General features: G+C 39.0%; 1 protein-coding gene across 1 annotated transcript in view; it reads right to left on the bottom strand.

Annotated features, from left to right (window-relative positions):
- LOC135683136 (xanthine dehydrogenase) overlaps positions 1 to 14,297 on the bottom strand; it is a 46,265-nt gene extending 31,968 nt beyond the window's left edge. The window contains exon 1 of the mRNA XM_065198312.2: positions 8,364 to 14,297. The gene's annotated coding sequence lies outside the window, so the exon portion shown is untranslated. The remainder of the gene's footprint in view (positions 1 to 8,363) is intronic.
- Positions 14,298 to 19,598: the final 5,301 nt, after the last annotated feature.

Raw genomic sequence — 19,598 nt, 5'->3', positions numbered from 1 at the left:
ACTACTGTGCAACCAAGTTTATATAAAATAACTCACGGCCCTTTTTAACTCGACTTGTGGCAGAAAGGAGCAGAGAGACAACGACTTTTTTCGTCAGCACTTTGAACGAACAGCAAGATGCTTCTCCCAAAAAGCCTAATTCTTAAAACTACTACAGCGTATTTATATATACAAGCATTTTACAAGTATTAATAACAACCAATCAGCTAAAAACACGTAAGACCTACAACCAAAAGAAACATAGATAATTAACAGCGGAAATAAAGTGTTTGCCAAATATTTAAATTATACCCTACAATGGCTCGTTCAATCTGGTGCACAACACAACCTCCCCCTTTGAAATCGAGCCTCCCGGCTCGAAAACGCGTCAAACTGGTAAAATCTCCTGTGGTGTACAGTAATCCTCGGGACGAGTGATAGAGGGCTCATCTACAGACGAGTCACTCTTTGCTATCGGGTTAGGTTCTGGTAGAAAACTGTCTGGCGGTAAATCCACATCACTGAGATCAACGAACGTGTCACATTGCGGAGGAGCAGCGGTTGGACGGTCCGACGGATCGACGTACAGCTTCATGCGGTTTGCGTGCACTGGAACACTAACTGGACGGTTGTCGAGTGTCCTTAAACGAAAATGAACGAGCGATAACTTCTTGACAACGCGATATGGTCCGTGGTAGTTATGGGCTAACTTTTTGGAAAGACCCTTTCTCGTTTTTGGGGTGTACACCCAGACTTTGGATCCGATATCAAAGGAGACTGGCGCACTGTTCTGATCGTAGTAGTGTTTCATGCGCTGTTGAGCCAACTCTGTATTTGTCTTAACTATGCGACGGGCGTTTTCCAGATTTTCGACAATGCGAGCACGGTGTTCTGCAACGGAGGACGAGAGTTTTGCTGTCGAAGACAAAATAAGAGACGCATCAATTGGCAGACGAGGCTCTCGCCCATATAAAAGATAAAACGGCGATTCGTGGGTCGTAGCGTGAGGCGAGACACGGTAAGCGAAAAGCACCAATGGCAGGTGGGGGTCCCAATCCCTCTGATTTGAGCTGACATACATCGACAACGCTTCCGCAAGGGTACCATTAAACCTTTCGACTAGTCCGTCCGTTTGCGGATGATACGAGGTAGTCCGAAGTTGGCGAGTGTTGAGCAATTTGCAGACCTCTGTAACGATAGATGCAAGAAAATTCGAACCCCGATCTGATAAAAGCGTTTTCGGAGCACCATGGCGAGCGAGAATCTTGTCCACAAGCAAATTAGCAATCATAGACGCTTCAGTAGAAGGCAAAGCAAAAGCTTCAGGCCACCGTGTGTAATAATCAGAAAAAACCACAATATAACGGTTGCCGTTGTTTGTAACGGGAAACGGGCCTAAGACGTCCATGGCTACTTGATCAAAGGCTCCTTCGACAGGAATAGGCAGCAAGGGTGCCTTCTTCTTACCCCTAGGCACCTTCTTCATCGAACAATCAATACATGAAGTACACCAATGTTCAACGTCTTTATACATGCCGTGCCAATAATAACGAGAACGAATTTTCTCATACGTTTTAAAAACGCTTAAATGACCAGCAGTAGGTTCATCGTGACAAGCAATAAGAATCTCTCGGCGAAGGCTTGCAGGAATTACCACCTGAGAACATAAAGACTGAACATGTCGTTTACTAGGTGTCCATAAATGACATAAAACCCCATTTTCGTCCAGATAGTACGAGTCGACAGTCAGTAGCAGAGTACGCGCTTTATTGTTATCATCTGGCAAGAGAGAACACTCGAGGTACTCAATAATGGCGAAAAGGTCACGATCTTCGCGTTGTAATTTGGTGAGCTGTGGAGGAGCAGGACATGGGTGCCTAATAGAAGCCATAGGCGGAGAAAGAGCAGAAACAGTGGTTGAGGAATAAGATCGTCGTGAAAGCGCATCTGCGTTGTTGTTGGAAGGTCCAGGGCGATAAACAATGTCAAAATCGTACTGCTGCAGCTGCAACGCCCAGCGAGCAAGCCGACCTGTAGGATCCTTCACATTCATGAGCCATGAGAGGCTACTGTGGTCTGTATGGACAAAAAATTTACGGCCATGAAGATAAGGTTGATACCGTTTAATTCCATCCACTACAGCAAGAGCTTCACGTTCCGTGGTGCTATAGCGTTTTTCAGCATTATTCAGCTCACGCCCACCATAGGCCACGACATACTCCACACCCTCAACCCGTTGGCCGAGAATATACCCAAGAGCCGAGTTGCTGGCATCAGTATACAGGTGAAAAGGCTCACTAAAAATGGGATAAGCTAAAACAGGATTGGAGCACAAACTCTGCTTTAGTATGTTGAAAGCGTGTTGACATTCAGCACTCCACACAAACTTGACGTCCTTTCTTGTTAGCTGATTTATAGGTGAAGCTATGCGTGCAAAATCATGGACAAAACGTCTGTAATAGTTACAGAGACCAAGAAAACTGCGTACATCCTTCACATTGGACGGCACTGGAAACGAGTTTACAACTTCAAGCTTGTCTGGGTCAGCAGAAATACCATTTGCAGAGACAATAAACCCAAGAAATTTCACAGAATGGCGAGCAAAGTGGCACTTACTTGGTTTCAATTTCAAGTTAGCCTGACGTATTCGATCGAAAACGAGAGACAGCCTTTGCAAATGTTCTTCAAAAGTAGAAGAAAAAACGATAATATCGTCTATATAGATGAGACAAACCTTCCATTCTAGGCCAGCAAGAACTCTCGACATCAATCGTTGGAAAGTCGGTGGAGCGTTTGTTAAACCAAAACTCATTACATTATATTCGAACAATCCTGCATGTGAAACGAAGGCAGTTTTTTCTCGTGAAGACGGATGCATGGCAACTTGGTGATAGCCCGACTGCAGATCGAGCGTTGTAAAGAACTGAGATCCAGAAAGAGCGTCAAGGGCATCATCAATGCGAGGAAGAGGATAACTGTCTTTGCGAGTGACAGCATTTAATTTTCGATAGTCGACACAAAATCTCGTCGTACCGTCTTTCTTCTTTACTAAAACTACAGGAGAGCTCCAAGGGCTCGAAGAAGGTTGAATCACATTTTGAGATAGCATATTTGAAATCTGTGTTTCAATTTCTTCACGTTGCAATTGAGAGACTCGATAAGGTGAAGACTTAATAGGCCGAGCATCCCCTGTGTAAATTTCGTGTTCGATGATGAAAGTATGGCCGAGATCAAGGCTAGATGAGGCGAAAATATCTTTATACGATAAAAGTAATTGTGAGAGAGCTGCATTCTGGGCCTCTGAAAGATCGACATTCTTAATAGACTCAAGTTCGGAAAGGAGGCTGTGATGTTGTGGAGCAGAATCCATAGCTGAGACACTACTTTTTAAAGGAAAGATGTCAGTGTGCAAAAGTTCAGAAAACGTGCCGATGACTGTTCCTTTATGAAAAAGCACTGGTTCATCAGAAAGATTTAACAAACGAAACGAGACATTTCCTTCACTAGTTGGGCATGAAATAGAAGCTGCTGGGAGGAGGCGATAACGAGAGGTTAATTTCTCATTACCTTCGACGAGGCCTGCGACAGAACTACTGTGCGACTGCAAAAGCTGCACAGGAAAAATAGCTTCAGAACGAGGTTCAATGACGAATGAAGAAAAAACAGCGACAGAGCAAAGCAATGGAGGTGTATTGCCAGTTATAAATGAGACAGTGTTATCATTCTTAAATGTTACAATATGGCCAGGAACATCAATAACAGCATGGGTTTTATGCAGAAAGTCACGACCTAACACAACATTGTAAGCTAGGCCAGAGACAACTGAGGCCTGACATTCATAAAGCTCATTACCAATGGTGAGAGGAAACGTCACAAAACCTTTCACAGCAACAGTGGCACCATTTGCAGTTTGAATACTTTCGAGTCCATTACGCGGCGTCTGCAGCGAGTAATGCATGCGCAGAGCAGAATTAAAAAAACTTTCACTAATTACGGAAATAGCGGCGCCAGTGTCTACGAGTAATTTAACTTGCTCATTTTCAACTGATCCCCAAATTAAGACATTTCCAAGTATCGAAGATTCGTCACTTGATGATGTCCCGTTTAGTAAGCACGGTACTGCGTAGGTTCCCTTTCTTGGCTCGATATCAATGTCATTTAAAGGTTTTTCTAATAGAAACTTGGCACTAGTCAAACAATTTCGTTTATTAACCCATTGTTCGAAAGACGAATCAGCTTTTTCACAAAACGGGGGCTTCATTTGCTTTCCAACCGTTTGGGCCTCCTTCAATTCCCCCAACGAGAAGGCCCTTGTTCGTTTAAATAATTTGTACCGGATCTGTCCTGCTGAAAGTTTTGAGTTGACCGAAAGCGATAATTATTTTGAACTGCATTTTCTCTACCAGAAACACCACTATTATTACTTCTACAATATCGAGCCACATGACCCACACGATAGCAGTTGTTGCAAATAGGTTGCCCATCGGTGGTACGTAAATTACGCCCCCTTGCATAGCTTTCCCTTACACCTTGTTGAAGCCTGTTCATGGGTTGAGGTTTGCCAGACACAAAACGTTGATCAATTGCAGCAATTAGCTCTGTTTTAAGATTCAGGAGGTCACTTTGAAAAGAGCTTTGATTTGCAACATGATTACCATATGTACCACCACCCAAGTTGTTACCATAATCAATTTGATCTAAAGCGTTTAACTGGCCGGTTCTCTTGTTGCTAGCCAACGCAAGCAATATATTAACTTGGCCCTCAAGTTCTTTAATACGCTGGTCTTGCGAAATGGTTTGCGGGACGGTTGGGCCGAAAGACTTTGAAACAGCGTCACGGAGGCGGGCAAGGTTTTCTGCCTCTGTGAAAGTTTTTGGCTGGTTTAAAACAACATGGTTCTTTAGTTCTGCGCTTAGGCCGTTTATGTAAATGTTCATCATTTCTAACTCATTTAGATTCAGTCATTGACACTTTTTTATGATGTCTTCAGTGTAGGTTACTAGAGGCTCATGTTCGAGCTGTTTTCGGGCATAAAGTTCTTGCCGTATCAAAAACTGGATGTTTTGGTTGCCAAATCTTGCAATTAAAGCTTCAATTAAGCTATCGAAAGTTCCTGCAGTTTCGTCTGAGAGCGTCTGAAACCATGCCAAAGCTGGGCCATTAAGCAACAATGGAAGTGCACTTAATTTTTTTGCATTGCCCCAACCATAGAACCTGGCAAGTCGATTAAATTTTACAACCCATTCATTTACGTCTTCATTTTGGAATCCACTGAAAGGCGGTTGTTTAAAAAGTCCCGACTGGGCGTTTCCCTCCAGGGCTGCCTGCATAGCAGACACACGGTTTTGTAATTCTTCTACCGTTGCTTCCATTTTAACTACGTGAATAACTAAACAATTTCACAATATTTCCAAAGTTTTGCCGAAATGAGTGCAACCACGGATTTTGTTTTCGAGTTATCAAGAAGAAAACGAGCGGAATTAAAGTCTGTCTTGAACAATCTTTAGACAATATCATATAAGTATATCAGCATTCTGAAATTGCTTCTCGAAAGTTCAGTTCAATCTTCACTTTTAACGGAAATCCGACGTAATAATAAAAACGATACAAGATAACCAATGCGGCGAAACAGTCAAAATTTCCAAAGAAACAAGAAATAAAAACCATACCCAGTACATCAACCCCGAACAATTCCAGTGAATACGTCAAAACGGCAAGTAAAATAAGAAAAAGGAAACTATATACAAAAACATATGAAAAGCATCAAACCCGAGCAAATGCAGCGACTACGTCAAAACGGCCAATGAAAAATGCAATAAAACCTATATTCGACACCAAAATGTAAAACGCAAGTTTATCGGTTTTTTTTCAGCACGCCAATAAGTATTCTCGACCGGTCACGTCGTGGTCACCAATATGTTATACTACACTTTAACTACTGTGCAACCAAGTATATATAAAATAACTCACGGCCCTTTTTAACTCGACTTGTGGCAGAAAGGAGCAGAGAGACAACGACTTCTTTCGTCAGCACTTTGAACGAACAGCAAGATGCTTCTCCCAAAAAGCCTAATTCTTAAAACTACTACAGCGTATTTATATATACAAGCATTTTACAAGTATTAATAACAACCAATCAGCTAAAAACACGTAAGACCTACAACCAAAAGAAACATAGATAATTAACAGCGGGAATAAAGTGTTTGCCAAATATTTAAATTATACCCTACAATGGTTCGTTCGATCTGGTGCACAACAATACTGAGTAAGATGAAATACATATCAGGCTTCAAAAATGCCCCCGAAAGCTATTTTTAGACTAGGGTACTGGTACCCAGTCCTCTTTTAGGTATTGCACTACAACGTTTAACTTTGCATGGTATAAAACTGAAACATTTTTTCTGTCGTTATTAAACGTGCTGAATAAAATGAGACACGAAAATAGCTTTAAAAATCCCACAAAAGCAATTTTTAGACTACTGTACTTGTACCCAGTCCTATATTGGGTCTTGCACCATAACCTAATAGCTATACAAGTTATATGACTGAAACTTTGTTTCCTGACGTAATCCGAAGTGCTAGATAAAAGGAAACGTAGAGCTAGGTTTAAAACCTCACAAAAAGGCTTTGCTTGGACCGAGGTACTTTTGCTGTGCTGTGAGCTGTGAATAGTTCGAAAAGTCTTTTTTAGGTAAGCTTCAATATAATCCAAGACAATTGGAACGAAATGTGAATAAGAAAAGTTTTCCGAAATAAAAATTACAAATACTAATCTTTCAACACGTTTTGCTGTTTTCAAATCGCTGAGAAAAAAACCGAAGTAGCAGATAGCGATGTTTCTGTATCATTGCAATGTATTCATTTTGGATGTGTAAACATGGCTTTCTCGAGACAAGAAACTGCACATTTCTGTTTAGGAAATAAAATTCTTCCAATCAAAACAACATTTTCCTTTGTGATTCACAACATGTGCAATCTGAAACGAAAGGGTACCGTTTCTTTCCTTCCCCAACGTCTATCACTAGAGTTTTAGCATGACATGCCCCTCCCTATTTTTACCAAAAAACAATAATCAGTTTTTTAGCAGTATAGTATTTTGCTAAATTTTAGTCTGGGTGATTCTTTTCAGCCCTTTGACAAGGTATAATTTCAAAAATTTTCTTCACGTCGGACCCAATCATGGTGGGTCCTTCTACCTCACTAAACCTGATTCTTAGCCCCTATCCCGGGCTAAATTTCGTCGCGCCGTCTAAATAATGTACCAAAAATCATATGCAATGAAATACAAGCTTTATTACAAATGAAAATCAAATTTGACATTTAATTTACGCTCACGGATAGAAATAGATATTTCACAGGCAATGAAGCTTCAAGTTTGTTTTTATTGCTTAGAGGTTTATCCTTGGTTACGACAAATGTTCATTGGTAAAGCTTTCACTAGTAACCTATAGACAAACCTTTGCTTTGAGGTCTGCAGGGCATCACTCAGTTTTGCAGGGCAGAAGCCCTTTTCAACCCCCCCCCCCCCCCTCCCAAACCTACTGGCCAAGTTATGCTCCTGTGTGCAAACGAAACTAGTGACTTGTAGTTGCTTTAAGAAATGGTGAAAGGAAGTTGTTTTGTAAGCTATCATACCTCAAGTGACGATTCAGAGCTAAATGAGAAAGTTAAAACTATGAAGAAGAAGAAAAACTAAAACAAATGCGATTTAGGCAGGGCAATTATTTTCTCCCAATTGATCGGCTTTAATGTTTTTCTTAGATCACTGTACCGATAAGGTAGTTATGCTTGGAAATTCTGTTCTTAGGTAAGACGATAAAGACCGAGGAGCAATTCACTCTTGCAAATAGCCTACGAGATTTTCCCTAAAACAAAAGGATTTCTGGAGATTTTTAGATAAAACAATAGGATTTTCACAAAAGGTGTACGAGATTTTCTTGGAATGATTTGCCCCTCGATAAAGACTTCCAGTGACACGAAATAAGGATTGCCAGTTTTGTCTGGAGGGAATAGATTATAACATATATTCGGTTATAGCACAATTTGTCTTCAATCCACTATTTCCTTTGTCCTAAAGATTTTAAAATTTTTTTGCAAAAGTAACCTCTTTGGCCAAAATGACAGGAGGTTGCGAAAAGTAATATTTGTTGATGTTATGAATCAGTTGATGATGTTGATGAACTAAGATAGGTTCATAAAGCGTTATGCCATAGGTAGATGTTCAACCTTGACAAACCAAGTCTCACTGCGCCCGTACAATTTATGTAAACACAACAGGACTTAACAGAACATGCGACTTTAACACGCAACGGGAACATTGCTAAATTGGTTAAATACGAAAGCCAAACCGTTACAACAGTGTCAAAGAAGAATATTCACTTACCTGCTGGGCAGGATCAATTCTTCTCGATTCTTTTGCCTGCAAACTTGAATTTTGGAAAAAGTGCCTGACCATTATTCAGCATTTTGCATCTCTATACGTCTTTCTTCTGTTCTCCACCTACCAATAGATTGTCTCAGTCAAAATGTACACCGCTGGACTGTAAAGTGTCCTTTGATTGGTTGGTTAAAAGGCACGCGACAATGCACTTCATTAAAGGCAGTCTGTCCCCTTCATGATGCTCAGGGAAGTTACGCTATTCTGATTGTTTATTTGTGCATTGAATCAACGATGCATGAATATCGTGGCCATGAAAAGAGGTTCTGAGAACAATGGGGGACATACTGCCTTTGATAATAGTTATCAGGGGCGTTGTGGCCAGGCAGGACACCGGGAAATTTCCCGGTGGGCTTCTTTCAAGTTAGTTTGTAAAACCCCTTGGTGAGAAAACGCCTCACTTACATGTAGACTCAAGTTCACAGTTCAGAAAAAGAGGAGATCAACATATACAAACAGGCCTGTGAAAGAGGTGCGTGGAATATGAACAGGGCTGCCGAGAGGGGGACTAGTAGGGGCAAACTACCCCAGGGCCTCGAATTCTAGGGCAGGGAACGCGCACCAGTTTAAAAGTGGATGGGCTGCAGTCGGTGTGCCCGAAAATGTTTTGAGGCCACGCCCCCTAGAACGCCGGAAACGCCTCTTTTAGAAAATACTTGCTTATTTCTACGCAATTTGTATAAACAGTCTGGCTCAGAGATGATAACCGTAACCATTAAAAAATAAAATTAGCTTGAGGGTAACACACACCAAGGCCGAAGACAAGGTCACGAGCCCTGCCTTTGATGAATCTTCTGAAACTCCGGGAAAGAACAACAGAGGTGCGAATCAAGCTAAAACTCAAGTAAAATCATGCCAGCTTGATCTTTTAAAGTCTTATCCAACTGATCATGGTCATTTTTGTGAAGATGCGTCTCTGCAAAGTTTACTGCTAGTTATTATAATAAACGCTTTAGGAAAAGCCCTAACAGTGAGGCTCTAAAACTTGACTCAAATTTAGCTAAGTATAGGGGCCCCAAAACACTCCACTTAGGGCCCCACACTGCTCCGTTACGCCACTGAACTGCTACTACATAGGAGATAGGAGTGAACTATCCAAAGTTTCGTTAGAGTAAACCTTCCAAAAAATGTTCTAGCCTATTATTGCAAAAAACGGGGGGGGGGGGCTATAGCCCCTGCTAGCCCAATAGCTGCGTGGTGCCTGTAGGGATTCCAATTTAAGAACTGAATTTTAACAAAACGCAACAAAGTATGCCTAAAAATCGTAAAACGTGTCTGTCGTAAAAAGTGTCTGTAAAAACATGCTGAATCATGTTTCTGCTCGCAATGCTCGCAGTGCATGTAAGTGCTCTTTTGCGTTTGTTTTTTATCAACTGTGCACTACAGCATTGGATTTTTTTCACATTTTTTGCAATCTTAAAGAAACTATGGTTAGAGAAAAGGAGAAAAACCCCAACAAATATAGTAAATGAACATTTAAAAATGATAAAAACTGGAATCTTTATATTTTTGGTGCATGCAGTGGCGGTTTTAAGTCGGGTCCAGGGGGCAATGGCCCCAGGCCGCTCGCTTATGATAGCCAAAAGGGGCCCCACACCCCCACATAAGAAAAATGATAGAAATTACAAAGAAAAAGGGCCCCGCAGATATTTTTGGTCCCGGCAGCACAGTCCCTAAAACCGCCACTGGGTGCATGGTTTCCAGGTAGGTACCATTTTTGGCGACCTGTAGTTTGTTATTGGAGATGTCAAACAAAGGAGGGGGCCCCCTAATGATCTTTTCTCCCGGCCCTTTTCTAGCGGCCACAACGTCCCTGATGGTTATCACAGTTTATGAACCCCCTAACAGAACACTGGTTGTACGATCATCCCTTGAAAATTCCTGATTTTGAAAATTTGAAAATTTTCCGCCTCGTTCTTCACGATTGCTTCCTGAGTTCCTGACCGAACGGAACCGAGAAGTTGTAATGGCGGACAGGTAGGCAGATAACTAGGCCTAGACCTAAAACAAGATTGCACTTATCGCTTTAGTTAAGTCTACCTGTAAGAATAACAATCCTTGTATAAGCATAAAGTTTTTGATAATCTTCCTTTTTGGAAAATTAACCCTCGAAATTTTTATATCCACGTAAATATATGACAGTAAGCTTGTCCAAAATGACAAATGATTAGGTACTTTGATTGGGTAGGGGTGCTCTGGCTTAGGTAGAACACATCAACCCAATAGATAATTTCGTACATATGCCCAAAAAGCAATTTGTGATCTATAATACCCAAAAATTAATAGATTTTTTTTATCCTGAACATATAGCATTGCAATCAGCTTTTGGATCAGTCATGTGATCATTTCAGAAATGCATGAGTGCATGTTAAAGCAAAATTCATGGTATTTGGCAGCAATTTGACTCCCGTACCTCTCCAGAATTTTTTTTTACATTATGTTTTTCAAAATTTTCCAGTATTTGATGCCAGAATTATTATAATATATCCAACAAAGAATTTTGTCACACTTTATACCAAAAAGTTCTACAATCCAAAAATGGCAGAAATGCTTTTTTATTTAAAGAAGGCTGTAATGAACCACAAAGAATTTTTTTGAAATACTAGTTTGTTAAAATCTTGAACATAACAATAGAATTTAATAATATCAGATACATTCATGTTGATTCGGCTTGCAGTCACAAAGATGTATGGTTAAATCTAATAACTAAATTTCAGCTCTAGGTATGAGGTCTCATGATGGGCTTTATCAGATCATGCTTAAGAAGCCATATTTTTCAAACTAACCAGCTAGAAAACAATATTTTATATTATATTGGGCCTTATGCCTACTCTTCTAATTTAAAACTTTTAACCAGAAACTAGTGGAACTTACAATGATACTTTAGAGTGTAGGATCATATTTCAAAATATCTTGAAAGTTTTTTATTTGAGGCAATTCATCTGAAGGAGATATATTTCCAGGATTTCATATTGTAAATAAATAAAATACTTTTTACCTCTTCTCTTTGATTTTTGTTTCTATGCTGTGTTTCTCCATGCTGACATACATAAACCTTGGTATTAAGTAAAATATATGGCACATTCCCATTCCATAATATTTTATGCCTATCATCCTTTTGAATTTCTGTAGAAAAAAAGGAAATTTATGATCAAGGAATTTTTTTTCCTAGAATGATTCACTCTGTTGAGATCTCTAAACAGTTAAGCTCATTGAACTTCATCAATGTCAATTTGAAGTCAGAATAAATTTTAAAAGGAGACTTCCTGAGTGTGCAATTTACTGAGAATGAATGCAAACTGGATGTCAAGTGCAGTGTTGCAGTGCAGTGTTGCAGTGCAAGTGCAGCTTTTTTCAATTTGGACAGGGTTGTTTATCAACTTTTGAAAAATTGAGCCTACCGCTTCTTAAAACCTGTTTCTTATAAAAAGAAAGTGAGTGTATTTTTAAGAAGAGTTATGATTCTTTAGTTTCTGCATTGTCCTCTATTGTTAGACAGTGGATTCATAAATGATGACAGGATAAAGGATTTATGATAACATAATTTTTTTCCGGTCAATAACTTTTCTGATCAAAAATTTAATAAGCTTGGGGGGGGGTCATAATAAGAGCAGGGTTTTGAAAAAAATTCTTTTAGTTAATATGCGGGAGGTGTTTTTAGAGAAGTAGTGTAAATATTTTGAGTTGAGTATATCCATGCTAACTTCTTTATACGTTATTTCAATTTAAAAATTCCATAAAAAGTAAAATTTCTTACCAGTTGAACAGAAGTTTTTTCTCTCTGTTCTCCAAACAACAAATGTAGTAATTGTCTCCAGGCTATACTCATGAATAAGCTCATTAACAGCGTTCAAGTTTGACACCTTTCCAGAGTAAATGCAATTTTTATTTTCAAAATACTTCGCCCATTTACATTTAGCGTGATTAACAGCGCTGGGTTCGAGGTCTTCGGTGTCCATCTTTTACCTCAACATGTCAAATTTCCCGCCAAATTTTCCCACTTCCCGCCCTTTCGATAAAACCGAAGTTTCCTACGAACGAGAACCGAAGAATTGTTTCCTCGGTATCAATATACCGTCGTTATTCGGAGTTCGGAAAAACGAGTTTGTTGGTGATTTTCATGAATAATTAATGAGGTCCTTCTGAGCGGTTGAATTTTTCGCCTACCGACTCAATGCCTTTAAGTGCATCATAGATACGATAACGAGGCTAATACTGAAAATTTGAATTTTCCTATTACAATCTACTCCTTTTTATCGAAAAAAATGAGTGCGTAAATGTAAGCCACCTGCTTTGTGGAGGTATGGGCACAAACTGTTCAAATCGATGCATAAGCGAATCGTGCACATAAGAATCCTGTTTAGAAACATCTGGAGAATTTTTCTGTAGTACAGTAGTGTCTTTGTGCACGTCATAGAGTTAAGAACGCTAGACGTGGCAAAAGAGCACAGAGGCAATTATTGTTGTTTTTGGTCAGGTTTTTAACACAAAAGTGAAAATTTGACAAGGTTTACCGGCAGGATCTGACCGGAAAAACAAGTAAGGGATATGAGAAGGGCAAATAATAATCACATTATTGGAAAAAGTAGCTATAAGTGGTCAACAGTGACGTAACGACGTGTCGTTGGCAAGCCCCGGTAAGCGCATTACAATGATTGCACTAGAGGTTTGGATCAAGGTTTGTTGTTTAAAGTATGTCATAAAACTAAATTTAGCTTTTAACGCTTAGTTATCAAATATTTAGGCTAATCATGATAAAATAGGACATTTTAAATAGTTTCTGTCTTTTGGAAACTCTGTTGGCCTTAAAAATGCGTTCAGTGTGCACTTTTCCAAACTAGCAGATGAAAATTTTGAGATAATATCTCGAGATGTGCTTGACAAATGTAGTGACGTGGTCCTCTTTCATCTCTCATAGTAAATGGGATTGCATTGAATGATCTTCTAAGGACACAAATACCCGATTTTTCACGATTTGTAGAACGCTGACCACAAACTTTTCTACACTACTCTTTAATACATCTTGCCAGAGAAGTAATAGTTCCCTTGCCAATTTGTCGGTCACTTTCACCACTTCAAAAGTGGATAGCGAAGGAACAAATAAATTGCCATATGCTTTGAATGACAGAAGAGTGGACTTGATCTTGAAGACTTGACCCCTTAGTGCACTTGGCTGATACAATGCAACTGCACATTCAGGACATTTCATGGTGGCAACCATTTTTTGGCAATGTAGCCACTGATATAGTACACAGGGGCGGATCTAGAAATTATTCTGAGGGGTGCTAAAACGTAAGGCTTGGTAACCAAGGGTGTTGCTATGCACAATTTCCGTACCCCTGCTAATAAGCCATAATGAAATGAAAGTCTTTCATAAACTAAAAAGCCTGAATATGGATGCCTTGATAGATATAGCAATTTTTTGCTACACTTTGATCAGAACTTGGAACTTTGGCTTTAGCTTTTATGCCAATTGAACGCAATTTGCAGCTATCCCCTTCTTATATTCACTTAGGGTACAAAAGTATAGAAACTGTAGTCAAATATCATATGATGGCCCGCAGTGGCAAAAGGCCCGAGCCCACAAATTTCCAAAGCAAAATTTAATTTTTGACTCCTTGCAGCCATTTATTAGACCTTGATCAGCTTGATCAAAAAAATAACGTGGCTGGTGGAATGAAGCCCTTGAAGTGCAGTGCACGTCATTAGAGACAATAGGTTCAAAGGAGGATTAAAGAATACAATAGAGAAAAGTTGGACAAAAGTTGAACGCAATTTGTTTGTAAAAGTAAATGGGATTCAAACACAACATGCATCGCCATATGACGCCAAACCAAACAAAGGAGGCCCTGAACGTTTTGCTATGGGCCTGCCGTTTTGAGCATTTTTGTGAATTTGAAATCTTTAGAGAAAAAAGTATTCGTAGAAGTAGGAATAAAAAAAAAGTATTCGTATAAGTAGGAATAAGAAGGAAACCCCTTTTGGTCAAGAATAGTAAAAGCAAGTTTTAGAGATGTTTTGTATGTAGTTCTTGAAATGTTAAAAAAAAGAATAACAAGGGTTTGGGCAAGTTTTATCCTGAATATAAATTTGTATAGTCCTGAGTTTGTATATAAATTTGTATACATAAATTTGTATGTATTGTAATTATTCATTTATTCATAAATTTGTATGTATAAATTTGTATACATAAATATGCCTAATTTAAGGGACTTTCACAATACCACTAATTATGCCCAAAAATGTTTAGGCTCCTCTAGGAGGGGCCCAGAAAATTTTTAAAACTGAATGCCCTAGATTGGCTAAAAATGCATTTTCGAGACATAAAATGATTAGAATATGATGCGAAAAAACACCTCATGGAGGAATTTTACTTTTAGGATTTTTTAATAAACATAACGCATAGAGAGTCACAACTAAAGCCCTGTATTCCGGGAATCCTTTAGCTATTTAAGTGGCAAAGCAAGGTTTAATGAAAAGATTCGATAAACCTCGTTTCAATTTCAAGGAAATCTTCCCACTAATTCCTGATTTCAAGACCACAATTTGGATTTTCAAAACCACTATTAGTGTACAAGACCACACTAAATTAGGCACTGGTGTATGATATAAATTATCCTGAGTATGTATGAATATCCTCATGGACTATGAATAAGACGTGAAACACGGAGTTGAAACTTGGAACCGTTCTGTTATATAAACCAAGGCGTGTACAAGTTCTGCCGTTACAGCATCGAGCATCAGGAAAAGTTCGTCAAAATACCAACGAAAACATAATGCAAATTTGCGCTTCACCTAAGCAATCGTCGCGTGCTGTATCATAATTCAACTCCCCCTGGTCAACCTCAACTCCCCCTGTTGAAGCTCGACTCCCCCTGGTCATAAAACCACTATACATTTGACTGTAGATTGAAGCGAAGAAACTCCCCCTGGTTTGGTCGGTATTCTTTGATGTTTTGGATTTTTGAAATCCATTGGTTCTCGCGCCAAAAATTAGAACCCCTCGACTTGGCACCGTGATTGGCTAGATTCACTTCCACGGGTGCAGAAACTCGTATAATTTACAGGCCACGGGTTCCTCAAATGGCTGGTTATAAGAGGAGACAATGCTTTCCGAGTCTGTAGAATGCTATACAGTACAACCAGGGGGAGTTGGATCACACTTCAATGCATGGACTGAAATAACAATGTTGAACAGATGTGAGACGGGGCATTGAAGCGGATATAAAAAATTTCAGGAGATGTGCATTCATCTCGGTAAAAGAAAAAATAAATGGTTTAAATAATAATAAACAAAATTGCGGTAGAAAAAGCTTTAATGCCCAAAAAGTTTTTCCTCAAATCTGGATCCGCCCCTGGTACAATGCATCAAACGTCCAGTTTGTGGATGTATTTAACAGGGCATGGACAGCAGGATCAATAGTTTGGCTTTTGTCATAAAAAGTTGCATCATCAATGACATTACCGATGCCCTCTGGCAAATCATTCGAGGCTGTGATGCAATTGGCAGTATTTGGAGCCTCAACATTGTTAATCAAAAGAAGTGCTCTCATTGCATGTTTGAATTGCAAAGCATTCGGATTGTTCTTCCATCCAAAACGACCTCTGATCTTACTGAAGAACATTTCAAGTGCATCAAGGGAGAACCCGTATGACATAACATAGCTAAAGCTATTGGATTCCCTTGAAGGTAGAGACCTACCTATTGCTAGGATGGACTTTGCAGTGGTAAGAAAACCAACTAAAAATGTCTTTCGCCTACCCTGATGTATAAGATTGCCCTCTGAATCACGCAGTTTTGTCAAGTAATCTCCAGTTTCTTTAACATAATTTTCTATAAAGTCAATATTATTTAGAGATATTGGTTGTTTTGCAGCCTTTCCAAAATTGTTTTTGCTGTTCAAAATATCAAACAAGTTGTTGATTCTGATAATGAAATCTGCTGCCACTGTTCTCAAAACCAGGAGTTTGTAGTGATTCCCAAAATCTGATTGCTGATGCAACTGAATTGCTTAATGTTTATGCAGCAACTTTCACCTTCATTTTATGATTTTGCCAATTAATGTGTTGATTTTTAAGTTTGTTTCCAAGATGCAAAATGTCCTTTTTGAATTTTATGTAAATTTACAGCATGATCACATTTTTGGGTTCCTTACTTGAGTTATAAAAAATCCCATTATCTGCAAATGATTTTCTTGTCAGTTTAGTCATGTGACAGGCCACCAGAATAATGAAAATACATTTTACTTCTCTACAGGGATGTGCAAAGGAACCATCAAAATTGGAACTTATCTTGCAGCCAAGCTTCTCTGCTGTTGATAAGTTTTTGGATGTGCCATCAAATATCTCTGCATAGACATCAAGATGTGATTCTATAAGAAAATTAATAGATTCTCTAATTATTTGAGCTTCAATGTCTGCATTTGTACTGTTGGTAAGAAAGTAAGCGATAGGGTAGTTCCAGTTTCCTTTCAAACCTGTAACCATGACAACAAGAACATGATTTGCTGTGTTTTCTTTAGGCTCAGCCTGGATGCTGCTATAATCAACATGACCAACAATTTTCCAGTTTTCTCATCTAAAAGCGTTTGAGATCTGAAAGACATTTCATCCAAAATTATAGCACAGCCTCGTTCATCAGCTGGTACAACATCTTCTAATGTGTTTATCACATGCATCAAAAATACTGGTTCTGCTTCAACATTTCCTGCCCAGTGGCGGATTGTAGATGGGCTTCGTAAACAAAGAACCTTTCTAACAAATCTACATCCCCTGGGGCTATAGAAAGGGAGAGTTACAACAAACTCTTTGATTTACTTCTCATATCTACTCCGTGTGCCTCTATTCTCGTTCTTAGCTTGATTCTTAAACAGATCCTGAAGGAACAGCATCAGCTTGCAGAAGTTTTTTTAACAGCAATCTGACTTGGGATTTCAAGGTCATTAAAGCTGTAATCAGATGCTTTGAAATGTTTCTCACACAAAACTGAACTCTTAGTGGGTGTCCAATTTTGGCGTCTTGTGGGAGTAACCCATTTGCGTAGCAAGTCTGGTTTATTTATTGGAAACCTGTAAAAGTTGTTTAGTAGTTATCGCCTTTCTAAAGCAATCCTTTGTCATGATTATTCTGTTTTTGCAATAATTTCTTTTAGTTCTGTGTACTTAGAATGAAATATACCCAAGTCTTATCATAGGTACATTAGAAAAGTTGAAACATAGAATAAATGATTGGTATTTTTACACTTTCTTCCAAAGCTAAGATATTTCTATCAATGAATTAATTTCAAAGAAATATGAATAAATATATAGAACAAGTCATCAAATTAGTATTGTTTCCTTGATTTTTTAATGTTTTGATTTCTGATATAAAAGATTGTTGTAATCCTTTAGTAATCTTACCCATAGATTGACAAAGAATTTTCTGTTCACCAAAGAAAATTGTTAATATTGCTGTCAGACAGTAAAATGCCTTTAAGAACAAAGAAAATATAAATTAACTGTTAACAGGGGTTTAAAAACTGGTAATTCAAAACTCAAACAATAACTTATGCCGATAAGATACAGTCTGAAATTTGAATGACAAGAGAGGAGGGTTTCTTGTAGAGAACCAATTGTTTTATCCCTCCACTGGTGGACTCTGTTTGGTCCAGCATCCATTGCTATGCTCATGTGTTATTCTATAAAAATATGCTCTTGTGATCGGCCCTACTTTGTGGTTTGCCCTACTAGAATTACATCATTTAAAGATATTCTTGGGGGAGTTCTCCATCCAGTAAATTTAATCATGTATCAAAATTATATCTCAGCAATGTTTGGCAATTGCCAGGGCCGTGGAAAGGATAGCCGAGGGCCCCGGGTCAGTGACCCCCTGGCCCCCTTGGCAATGGGTTTCATGGATCTGTGAGATCTGCTGGGGCAGCTGCCCCTCCTGCCCTCTTCTAGGAGGGGCAAAGGGGGCAAGCAGTGCCCTTAAATATGTTGTGATTACTATTTTTTTCTTTTTATATTCTCAATGATTCTGCAATCATAGAGTATTGAGACTAAGCGGACAATCAAAGTTTTAGAACCAGCCCATTTATAATTGCCATGACTTCTGTAAAACCAAACATTTCGAATAATGATAAGGCCATTTAATATCCAATTGCATGGATAATTTTCTCAACACTATGCCTATGCGTAGAGCCTTTGATTACAAAAAACCCAATTGTATGGGTGGCACAGATGCATGCAAATTTGTTATTTTGTACCACCCGCCCTCACAAGTACTTGATTATGATAGTGAAAAAATTATACTTTTTGCCCTCAGCACCACCACTGCCCCTCCTGCCTTAATCTATTGCAGGCGCCGCTGCCGGTGAGCCAAGTCTCCATACGAAAATTATTTTGGTTTTTCTCCACTGGACCACTCAAGGGCTAACCCCCTTCCTTAAGGTTAAAAATTGGCTTTCTGGAGTTTAAATTAGAAATAAAAAAATAGAATTGGCTCAATTTTGTTTTAAACTGAATCTACTTGCATTCTTACTTACTTGTGGAAGGTTAAATTTTTATTTCCCCCTTCACTCCTATTGTGCAATTGTAAGCTGAACAAGACTTGGGAATATTGAACAACGTAATCGTATACTTGTACACTGTTAGCAATAACACTGTAAACGATAGAAACGCGAATAAAAACAAGCTGATAGCGTATGGTCGCAGAAATACCGAAATAAGTAAACAAAGTTTCGGGCGCAATCTTTTTGCCACTCTAAAGGTCTGGCCAAACGACTCAACTTTTCACTCAACATCTCGCTGAACAATGTTGAGTTATGTTCAGTGTTGTTCAGCGTTGTTGAGTATCGGGTGGCCAAACAACTGAATTTTTCGTTCAACATTTGACTCAACATTCCGAATTGCGAGCGCGATTGGGGCTTGGAACTTAGTCCGGAAGTCCGGAACTCAGTTTTTAAATCAAAATAAAAGTCTGCCATTTTGTTTATGGGGCTAAGGCAAGCGTATTTACAGCATGCAGGGATATGCTCTTATTTCTGTGAATCGGTGTTGAGGCCTTTGTGACTCTCTTTGCCTTTGTGAGAACTTTGTTCATTGTAGCCAGGGCCTTATCGTCTTCACTGATATACGGGCTAGTAGGCCATCTTTCTTCCCCACTGCAAATTGATTCACAAGGGTCAAAATCCTCCAAATC

Source organism: Rhopilema esculentum, chromosome 7 (genome assembly GCF_057945365.1).
Source record: "Rhopilema esculentum isolate cy_ngs chromosome 7, ASM5794536v1, whole genome shotgun sequence".
Lineage (NCBI taxonomy): Eukaryota > Metazoa > Cnidaria > Scyphozoa > Rhizostomeae > Rhizostomatidae > Rhopilema > Rhopilema esculentum.
Note: the sequence above shows the minus strand (reverse complement) of the source record. Positions and strands in the feature narration are given on the sequence as shown.